This window comes from Pinus tabuliformis, chromosome 6, assembly GCF_031772625.1.
Source record: "Pinus tabuliformis cultivar Carrire ecotype Pingquan chromosome 6, CPIR1, whole genome shotgun sequence".
NCBI lineage: Eukaryota > Viridiplantae > Streptophyta > Pinopsida > Pinales > Pinaceae > Pinus > Pinus tabuliformis.
The window spans coordinates 965,745,263-965,756,513 of NC_142292.1; the positions used below are offsets into that span (position 1 = coordinate 965,745,263).

The following is an 11,251-nucleotide window of genomic DNA, read 5'->3' on the forward strand; positions in this document are numbered from 1 at the left end:
AGCACTGCCTGGTGAAAGATCGAGATATTGGCAAGCCATTTTGAGCATGTAGGGTGCTATCGAGTATGTTAACTGGCATAGAGAGTTAGTGGCCACCTCCCCTTCCTCATTTATCGCCCACATCAAGGAACTCTTTTTTTATTTGTTAATGCAAACATTACTCATTATTTAAGTGTAATGTTACTAAATAACTATCTCCCCATATTAATTTATAGAGTATCTCTCCACACAGTTAAATTATTTTAAAAACACTCTCTAATTTCTTTAAAAATAATGATTACTTCACTCCAAATATAAGAAAAATGATTGATATATCACAATGGCAAGATTAATCACTTATTTTCTAACCTCCTCTGCTCTTTTGCTTCTGCTTCTTCTGCTGCTTCTTCTTCTTCCTCCCATTCAGTCCTCACAGTTAACAGGTGTTGCCGCCCATCATATTAACGTCAATGGCCGGAATACAAATGTGACTGTAACGACTTTCACTTTAGCACTGTGTGGCTCTGTGATTATCCTGGTATTCTGGATCTTGTTCGCATTTCTCTATTTAAACTTCCTCAATATTGCTTCAATTGCGGACTCCCAGGACGAGGACAACTATAACGACGGATATAGTACCATGTCTCGACGCAGGTTTCGAGTTCAGCAATTAAGTCGAGGGCAAACAATATCCGAGTAAATGTTTGATTCACTATTTTCCCATCCGTTGTTTTATATCGGAAAAATATGGTATTTAACTAATAGAATAAAAAATAGTGAATCAATAATTCTCATTAGATTTTATTATGTAATATTTAAGTGGATTAAATAATTGGATAATGGTCGTTCATCTAAATTTAACATTCTCCCCCAAATAAGTGTAGCCAGCACTGCTCGCACTTAAAACAGTCAACTGCGGACTCCGAAAGGACTCAGACAAGGTTATGTATATGTCTGTACCTTGCAATATCTCTCCCATTTTATTTGTAACATTATTCACCAATCTTACCGAGTAATGTGTTTTATTATTTATTTTTATTTTTATTTTATATTTTTATGATGATGATTAATATAGTTTATTAGATTTTAAGAAAATAAAAATTTAGATGTAATTTTTTAATATTTTATTGTTATAAACTTTCTCAAATCATTAATAACATAATAATAACTTTGAAAATTAAAATAGAGGTAAATACCCATTAAACAATCCAAAAGTCAATATTTTTATTATTTAATTTAAAAATTATTAATTTATTATTATTATTTTAATTTCCTTAATTAATATTTAAATATTATATCATGTATTTTTTCATTATTACAATCAGAAGAAAAAACGAGATAATGAATTTGTTTTTTTTAATTAAGAATATTCAAAATTAATCTCTTATAAAATGGTATCATATTATTTCCTCTATTTTTTTGTTGTATGTTTATAATATTGATGTATCAATTCCTTTTGACGACCTCTCTTTATATCTTATTTTAGATAGATTTATTCAACTAAGTATATTGGGATTTCTCTCCGGATATTTCTATCGAATTAAATAATATAATTATTAAAAAACAAGTCCAGAAACGCGAATTTCAGGCTTTCAGTTTTTATTTAATAATTGAGATTATGTACCAAACATCACCATTTTCACGAATTGGAAACATTGGCCATTTAGTTTGTAAATAAACAATAAAGAGGCCAACTAAATTGAAGTACTACAAAGCAAGAAGAAATTTTACATCCATGTACACCCAGCGAAGTGAATCGCCACCACATTGACAAATGGAAAGTCACAAAATATGTCAAATAATTTAAATATTACTTGAAGTCATCCTTATCTCGTTGTCAAAATATTCGGAAATGTGCACTAGCAAAGTTAATGGTTCCACTTTGTCCTTCATTGACTTAATTCTTATTTATTAATTTTTTATACAATTAGGTCATGCTTTTGATTTCCAAATTTTCTTTTTTTAAATTTATATAGTAACCTACCCATATAATTGCCGTCGCATGCGTGGAATTGTAATGTGACCTTCCCATATAAAAAGATAATGTCAGGTTTAGGAATAGCGTTGGCAAAGAGTATTATCAAGTTAAATTAAATTAATTTTGGAATATAATGGATTTTGTTTTTGTGTATTATATTTTTTAATATTTCAAAATCATTTTTTCGGTTGAATAATTGACTTAGCTCCTATTTGCAATTAAACATTTCATTATAATATGTTTTATAATATATTATAAATCATCTGAGGATCTTACGATGAATAATTTGAGTCATTTATGTTTTCAGAATATTAAATATGTCTTTAAATTTGTGAATAAGCTTCCTAACAACCATGGGTAACGTAGGCCTTGCTTTCATAGATGTGATGTTAAAATTGTACGTAAATAATGTATAAAATTTGGTAGAAGTTTCACAGTCAGACATGAACTAAATATATACTCTTTTTAAAATGTTAGAGTACATTTCATAACCCACTTTGCCTAAAAAATATATAAACAAATAATTTCACCGGTGAAAAGAAACCGCCTCCAAAAGCCTCAGTGGACCTCTGCCCAGTACATGGATGTTGCCATCGTAAACCCTGCACACTTCGCGATAACCAGTGAGCCTTGCGTTATTGGGCATAAGAGAGACAGATCAAATTTGAATGGTACTGTAAAAATATTTCGTGCAAGGCTTCTTATTTTAAAAATAATTTCAGGTACATCGTGGATGTTCTTATTTTAAAAATATTTCGGGTAGATAGTGGATTTTTTTTGTGAATGACATTATTTTTTTAAGTTCTGACTCACGATGTGTTGATTTTTATTTTTTATTTTTTTTTAATGAGTGAAGATTGTTAATATTTTTGTAATTGATGGTTTAAATTGATTTTTAAAGGAATATGTTTAATATATTTTTTCATGAATGAGAGTTTATTGAGTTGTTTTCAATTTTAATAAATTTAAAAAATCTGATGTTAGTAGATTTGGAATAATGCTTAATATATAAGTAGGATTGGATTGTTGGTTGTTGGAATTTTGTTGAGAAATTTTATCAATAATATTTTCTTTGTTTGAAATCTGTTGGATCTGGAACACTATTTATGTGGCTTGAGATAAAAACCAGACTTGAATTGAAAAAGAATGAGTTACAACTCACAGGTGAGTACTGCACTTGGAGACTGCACTCAAACAAAGAGAACTCTCTCCGTACATTCTACTTACATCAAATGAGCAATTACATCATTAAGTACATTACTAGATTTCAAGAAGTTGCAACCAAACTCTTAAACTCTAAGAACAAATCCTAAACTAACTAGATACGTTACAACTTGTGTAACCATTTCTCCATTAATACAAAATAATATTAATTATTTTCAACTCCCCCCCTTAATGGAGAAAGGATTAGCCTGAACTCCTAGCATCCCTCTAAACAATTCAAACTTTACATGCCCAAGAGGCTTAGTAAACATATCAGCCATGTTATCACAAGTTTTACAATATTCAACACATATCTCTTTTGACTGTTGTTTCTCTCGAACAAAATGAACCTAAGTATCGATATGCTTGGTATTTTTATGAAAGACTGGATTGTATGCAAGCTTGATGGTACTCTGGTTGTCAGTTTTGATAATAGCTGATTCCTTCTACTGTAATGGTATTGCTGCTAATCTGCACTGCTCCATTCTGAACCTTTCCAGCAAGCTTCTGGCATACTTCCCTTGAGTAAGAAAGGTTTGTCCAGAGTCTTTCCATCTCATACACTTGTGACATCTGATTTCTTTGATCAGATTGTTAGCATTCCCTGTTACAATCATATCATCTACATACAAAGAAATCAAAATAATTTGCCTATGTTTATTAAACTTGGTATACAGATTTGGATCATTCAAGCTCCTATGAAAGCCATTTTGTACAAAAAATGAGTCAATTTTCTCATACCATGACCTGGGTGCCCGTTTTAAACTATAAAGTGTCTTTTTCAATTTACACACAAGATGTTCCTGCCCCTTTTCACAAAACCTTCAAGCTGTACTAAATAAATTTCTTCCTTCAAGTCACCATTCAGAAATGCAGACTTAACATCTAGCTGGTGTAGTTGCCATTTGTGTTTTGTTGCTAAGGAAATTAGCATTCTAAGGGTGTTTAATTTGGCTACAGGAGCAAAGGTGTCATCGAAATCTATTCCCTCTTTTTGTGAGTAACCCTTTGCTACCAGTCTAGCTTTAAGTTTCTCTATACTCCCATCTGCATTTATTTTTGGTTTATACAGCCATTTGCATCCTATGGGGGTTTTACCTTCAGGCAATTCAACCAAATCCCAAGTATGGTTTATGTTTATTGATTCTATTTCCTCATACATTGCAGCCCTCCATGCATCATATTTACTTGCTTCCTCATAATTTACAGGTTCTACAATGTTTACAATCTTTGACATTAATGCGTAGTCTTTCAATTTAGAAGGTAATCGAGTATTCCTACTTGATCTCCTTGGTAGGGGACTTACCTCAAATCTGTCTATTTCAGCCTTTTCTGGGCTTGCAATATTGATTACATTTCCTGTTACTTCTTCTTCTTGTTTCTGCTCCTGCTCTTCATCTTCCACACTGTTTTCTTCCATTAGCAATGGAATGTCCCAATCACTATTAGAGTCATCCTTTCCTTCTTCAACCTGTTCTAGTTCTAACATTGTAAATTCCCCAGGATTCCCAAGATTGAAAGGACCAACATGTTCACCCTCCATAAGTCGCATAAGCCCTTCAACCAGATCAGAAACGAACTGGAAGCTCCGTGTCTGTTTCCCATTTCCATAGACTGTCAAAGGCTCCTTGCGCAAAGCCTGAGCAGCAAAATTACTTGCAACCCGACCATCATCACGGCAAGCCAAATGGTAGATCTGATCAACCTCCAACAATAAGGGTTCCACAACATCATGCCTTATCTGTTTAAACCTCAGATTGCCAAAGTGATGCAGAACATTCTCCTTCCTTCCTGTGAAGAAAATGTCGACAACAATAACATTGTCGCCTCTTGCCATGAGCCTGTCAAGTAGATGACTGCCAACAAAGTCAGCTCCACCCGTCACGACAACTCGCAGGGACTTTCTCTTCAAACCTAGGGACACTTTAGCCCCCGAATTCACCATCGAACCCGAATGAGACTGAGCAAACCGAGAAACAAGAGTCTCATAAACAACCCGATGAGGTTTGTCGGGCACAAACCTTCCATTTTCATTAACATTAGAAGCCAAAAAACCAGGCTGAAGGATAAAGAAAGTCGATGCGATGGCGATTCCTATCAAAATAAACAGCAGTTGCTGCTCCCTGAGCAAATAATCTACTGGCTTGATAATAGACCACGTCTTTTCTGGCTTAAGAGAGTACTCATCACTGTTATTCATATTGGACTGATAAAATTTCTGATCCTCTGATGAATAAGTCTTCAATGAGCCACCACCGGGCAAGTCCGATCTGCTGCCACCAAACAGATCAGGAACTCCAATGCGCCACCACCGAGCAAATCCGATCTGCTACCACCGAACAGATCAGGAACTCCAATGCGCCACCACTGGGCAAATCCGATCTGCTACCACCGAACAGATCAAGAACTCCAATGCGCCACCACCGGGCAAATCCGATCTGCTACCACCGAACAGATCAGGAACTCCAATGCGCCACCACCGGGCAAATCCGATCTGCTACCACCGAACAGATCAGGAACTCCAATGCGCCACCACCGGGCAAGTCCGATCTGCTGCCACTGAGTAGATCAGGAACTTCAATGCGCCACCACCGGGAAAATCTGATCTGCTGCCACCGAGTAGATCAGGAATTTCAAAGTGCCACCACCGGGCAAGGCCAATCTGCAAAAAATTGTAGATTTTCCAAAGAGAAAGAGGTTGGCGCTTCTTAACGGCGAAATAACCGCGCCGAAAACAAGAAAAGAAAATCGATGCGTCTCCCGAAATTGGCGCGATTAAGGCTTGATTTTCCGCGCCAATAGCACTTTCTGGCGTGCTGGCGCGACTATCTCTCTCAAAACCGCGCCAAATGGCGCGACTGTTCCTTAATAAACTGCGCCAGCTGCTGCTTCTGCTAAAAAATGGCGCGACTGTTCGCGAAGATTCCGCACCAACCCTTTCTTGCGCTCAGAGATGATCAGTCATCTGAGACCTATGCTTCAGGTGTTACTGTAGTCCACCTGATTCTACGAATGCTTCTGTACACTCCACCGCCACTACAGTTCTGTAATCAATAATGCATCCTAAAAAGAAATTAAGGCTATCCCTACTCTGTGCTCTGATACCAAGATAAAAATCAGACTTGAATTGAAAAAGAAGGAGTTACAGCTCACAAGTGAGTACTGCACCTGGAGACTGCACTCAAACAAAGAGAACTCTCTCCGTACACTCCACTGACATCAAATGAGCAATTACATCATTAAGTACATTACTAGATCTCAGGAAGTTCCAACCAAACTCCTAAACTCTAGGAACAAATCCTAAACTAAGGAGATACATTACAACTTGTGTAACCATTTCTCCATTAATACAAAATAATATTAATTATTTTCAACTGCTTGTAATTTGACTTTGTAAATGATATACCAATCATTTTATGAATAATTTTTTACGTCATGTATGCTCATTCAATTTCTTTTTGTAGACTTTCTTTTTATAGACTCCATAGACTTGACATCCTCCAAAGAAAGCCTGCTCTTCTGCCTGTAGATAAAATAGATAATGTGTTGTGATTTCTATTCTGATGGTCCATTGATGTGTTACATTTACTACCTTTAGTTTTGCCCATGTGAATGTGACAATTCTATATAAATAAGAGGTTGTCGGAGAGATTTGCCCCGGAAGCAAAGATCATGTATCAAATTAGAGGTATGCCCAGCTGCCATCGACCATCCTTTGTGAAATATTTTTCCAGTGCGTTGAGAGCATTTGTTTGGAGGAGAGTTGAGCGTGGGTCGACAGAGACATGGCCTTTTGTATCTCAATTCTCTTACATTTGAATTTTGCACTGATGTGGAAGAATGGACGGAGACCGTGGTGTTTGCGTGTTTGTGTTTGTGGCATTTGTTGCAGGGAGATCCAGGGAACCACCGAACAGTTATCAAACAATGTAAGAATTCCATCAATTAAATCTGCTTCAAGAATACAGAGATTTAGTGGAGAAGATTTTGGAAATTTGTGGAGAAGTGCTTCTCTGCTTAGAAGTTTTGGAAGAAAAATGGGAACTCTCAATTGATATAGAAAAATGTTGCAGTTACAGAGCGGATTAGTTTCATGTCAGATATGAGGCAGGCATCTCCTCAACTTCCAATGAACATAAACATGTGCGATATAAAGATTTTGGTTGTTGAAACTCCCATATAGTCTGCGTTGTTTCCTGTTTCGAGCTTGTACGGGGAGTTGGTATGGCTCCGTTGGCGTAATTTTTCTTTCATTCCCCTTCCTCGTATGTGAAGCCATTGCATATGCTAAAAATGGAGATCCCTAAATTCATGCGTCTCAAATGCCTCTTTGTTCATGTATTATATAGTTGTTGGTCCCTGAAACAAATCTGTGAGAAAAAATGTATATTTATGTTGTGCATCCGTTTTGCGTTGGGCACGCCAGTCATAATGGTTTGTCCTTATGCTTTTGCTCTGCATGTCTCACGAAACATAGAAGACTCCATATTTTGACAAGGCAACGGAGGAGAAGAGCTGATTATCTCCGGGAAGGGACCAAGAGACTTGTTTATGCTCAAATGGCAGCTAATAATTTCATGTTTATTGATTTTGTAAGTGATTTGTGTAATTTTTGTTAGGTTGGTAAAAATGTAAAACCAATTTATGAATAGAGGAATGTAATTAAATTATTGCTGATAGATTTTGCTTTGCTTAGGGTTTCAAGAGTATCAGTTACAGTTATGTTATGAGATCCATGTATGTAGAAATGTCAATTGCATAATTGATTCTTGGATAGAGTCCAGTATTTGGAGATCAGAAACGTCAATTATACAAAGTTCATCAAAGATGGTCAGAGACAGTTATGAAATGAGTTGAATGGGAAGCTAGAATATTGTGGTGGGGATAAGTGCAAAGGAAGACCAGTGAGACATATATGACGTGAATTGTAATTTGCCATTTTTATATTAATCTTTGTAATAATGTAATTTATGTATCAAAAGGAAAACTTGAAATAATATTTACATTAATATATAAATAAAATTGTGTTGTTGATTGTTGAAGTTTGAAATATTTTATCAACAATATTTTTTTATTCGAAATCTGTTACATCTTATAAATACTATTTATATGAGTTGTAATTTAACTTTATAAATAATATACAAACATATTATGATCACTCATCAAAACAAACCTCCTACCAAGGAGATAATGTGTCCACATCTTCAATGCATGAATGATAGCTACCAAATCAAGATCACGAGTCACATAGTTCCGCTCGTGCTCGTTCATCTTCCTTGACTCATAGCAAACCACCTATCCTTCCTTCATCACGACCCCACCAAGTCCTTCCTTGCAAGAATATGTGCATACCATTAAATCCTTATCAAGATCTGCAATCTTCAAGGCCGAGGCATTTTTAAGAAAATGCTTCAACTGCTCAAAACTAGTTGCACAATCTTCAATCCATTCAAACTTCTTCGCTTTCCTCTACAAAGATGTAATAGGATAGCTAATCCTTGAGAAGTGCCTAATGAACTTCCTTTAATAACCTTCTAGTGCCATCAATGATATGACCGCATCCACATTCCTAGGAGTTGGCCACTCCATGATAGCTTTAATATTTTTTGGGTCCACTACTAACCCTTCCTTGGAAACAACATGTCCCAAGTAGCGAATCTAAAGCTGAAAGAAACTACACATGCTAAGATTGGCATACAACTGATGCTCTCTCATCAATCTCAAAATTGTCACGAGGTTCTCTACATGCTCTTCCTCATTCTTGGAGTATATCAATATATCATCAATAAACACTATCACAAACTTGTCCAGGTAAAGATGCAACGCATTGTTCATCAAACACATGAAAGTGGTTGGAGCATTGGTAAGACCAAAAGGAACCAACACAAACTCATAATGTCCATACCTCGTATGAAATGCAGTCTTGTAGATGTCTTCTTCTTTGATGTGCACATGATAATATCTTGATCTCAAATCAATCTTTGAAAACATTTCTGCTCCCTTCAAATGATCAAACAAATCATCAATATGAGATAATGGATGCCTGTTCTTGAGAGTCACCTTATTCAATTACCTGTAATCAATGAATAATTTGAGGGTATCGTCCTTCTTCTTTACAAACAATACTGGTGCACCCCAAGGTGACACACTTGGCCTTATGTATCCTTTATCAAGCATCTCTTTAAGTTGCAACTTCAATTCCACCAACTCTAGAGTAGTCATCATGTACGATGCCTTAGATGCTGGTGTTTCTCTTGACATCAACTCAATAGAAAATTCCCCTCTCTATGAGCAGGTGACTATGTAATCTTTACAGGAAACTCATCCTGAAACTACTGCAAAACATGGTACCTCCTTAGGACTTTATCATCCTCAACATCCTTCCCTTTTTCATTGGAAATATGAATTGCAAACAATACACACCCCTTCCTGAAACTATGCTTTGCCTACATAGTTGTAATTGTTCTCATTGATATAGGCTTCTTCTTTCCCTGCAAGACTCTCCTTTCCCCATCATCATCTAAGCACTCAATAGCCTTGTCATAGCAGTCTACCTTAGTCCTGTGAATGAACAACTAATCCATGCCCAAAAGCATACTATATGATCTCAAAGGAAGAACACTTAGATGTGTTGATGTAGGCACGCCATTAAGTTCAAATGCACAAGATCTCACCCAATGATGAACTCTTCTCTTGGTCCCTATAGGCAACTATAACAACCAAGATTCTATAAGCACTTATTTATTCAAGCGACACTTATCCACCAGGTCAAGACTGATATAACTATAATTATATCTAGGATCAATCAAAATGGAAATAACTTGATTATGGAGCTTACCTTCCATCTCAATAATGGATGCCTAGTGATTTTCCTACTTGTTATCCACTTCTGCATAAATCTAAGGAATACTCTGACCAAAATCTCAAACTGTTTGTGCCTCATGAGCACTATAAATCTGAGGCCTACCACCCTAGTGTGATGGTCACTCACTTCTGTGATTCTCTCCACCACAAGTCAAACACCTCAAAGGCTCCCTGCTATTGTCCTTATTTTTCTCCTCATGCTGAAATTCATAGTTTCTTATAAGGTGCCACATTCTCCTTGTCACCTATATCATGATGTATTCCTTACTTCTTATCCCACTTTCCTTTAGTCTTCTCATTACCTTTCCAATCCCACTTAGGCTCATATTTTCACTTAGGCTACTCATAATAGTGCTTCAACTTCCAATGACTTCCTCCAATGACCAAGGCTCATCATACTCAATTTGATCCTTAAATGCTAAAGGAAATCCACTAATGAACCTTTGGACCTTTGTCTTCTCATCCTTGAGGTAGGGCACATACCTCAAAAATTCCAAAAACTTAGTCATGTACTCTTCATCTGTCATGGAACCCATCTTCAACTCATAAAACTCCTTGGCCTTTCCATCATAATATCTCTCAAAAAAGTACTTCTTCCTAAAATATTTTAAACTCATGCCAACTCGGCTTTTCTTCCTTGCTTCTTTTGACATGCTTCACATCTTCCCACTGTATATTTGTTTTTCCCTTGAAACTCAAGATAACTATCTTAGGTTTCATATTCTCTAAATAATCATGCAATCTGAAAAGCTTCTTCATCCCAAGTAGCCGTGGTTTTTTATCTTCTGATTTCACTGAATACCCATCAAAAGTAGGAGGCTTGGATTTCTTGAACTCCTTTGGAAAATAATGCTTCTCACTGGTGGTAATGACAATGATGTCTCTCGAAACCAAACCTAGAATAAAATCCATGAGTGTTATCCTGCTTGTCAATTGCATCCAAAGATCTTCCACCTCTAACTGTGTTATCCATGTCCAACATGTGTCCTTTATGAGACTTACTATTGTATGCCCCATTTTCCTTTTCTGCATGTCCCTAACTGATCCCTAGTTGTCTCTCCTTCTGCAAATTTTAAAGGCTCTAAAGGATGATTGCATTAACTTCTGTATTTTTTCCTAAGCCTCGGCAAGCCTTTCACGTGCCTCAATCGACCTGTCATTATCTTCCTTGCAACTTATGATATTTTCCTTCAAACTTCTCAACATATCTACTAAATCAGGAGAGGA

The 11,251-nt window shown here is 36.2% G+C and overlaps 1 pseudogene; it reads right to left on the reverse strand.

The window, feature by feature from the left end:
- Positions 1 to 826: 826 nt before the first annotated feature.
- LOC149262200 (UDP-glucuronic acid decarboxylase 4 pseudogene) lies at positions 827 to 5,360 on the reverse strand (annotated as a pseudogene).
- Positions 5,361 to 11,251: the final 5,891 nt, after the last annotated feature.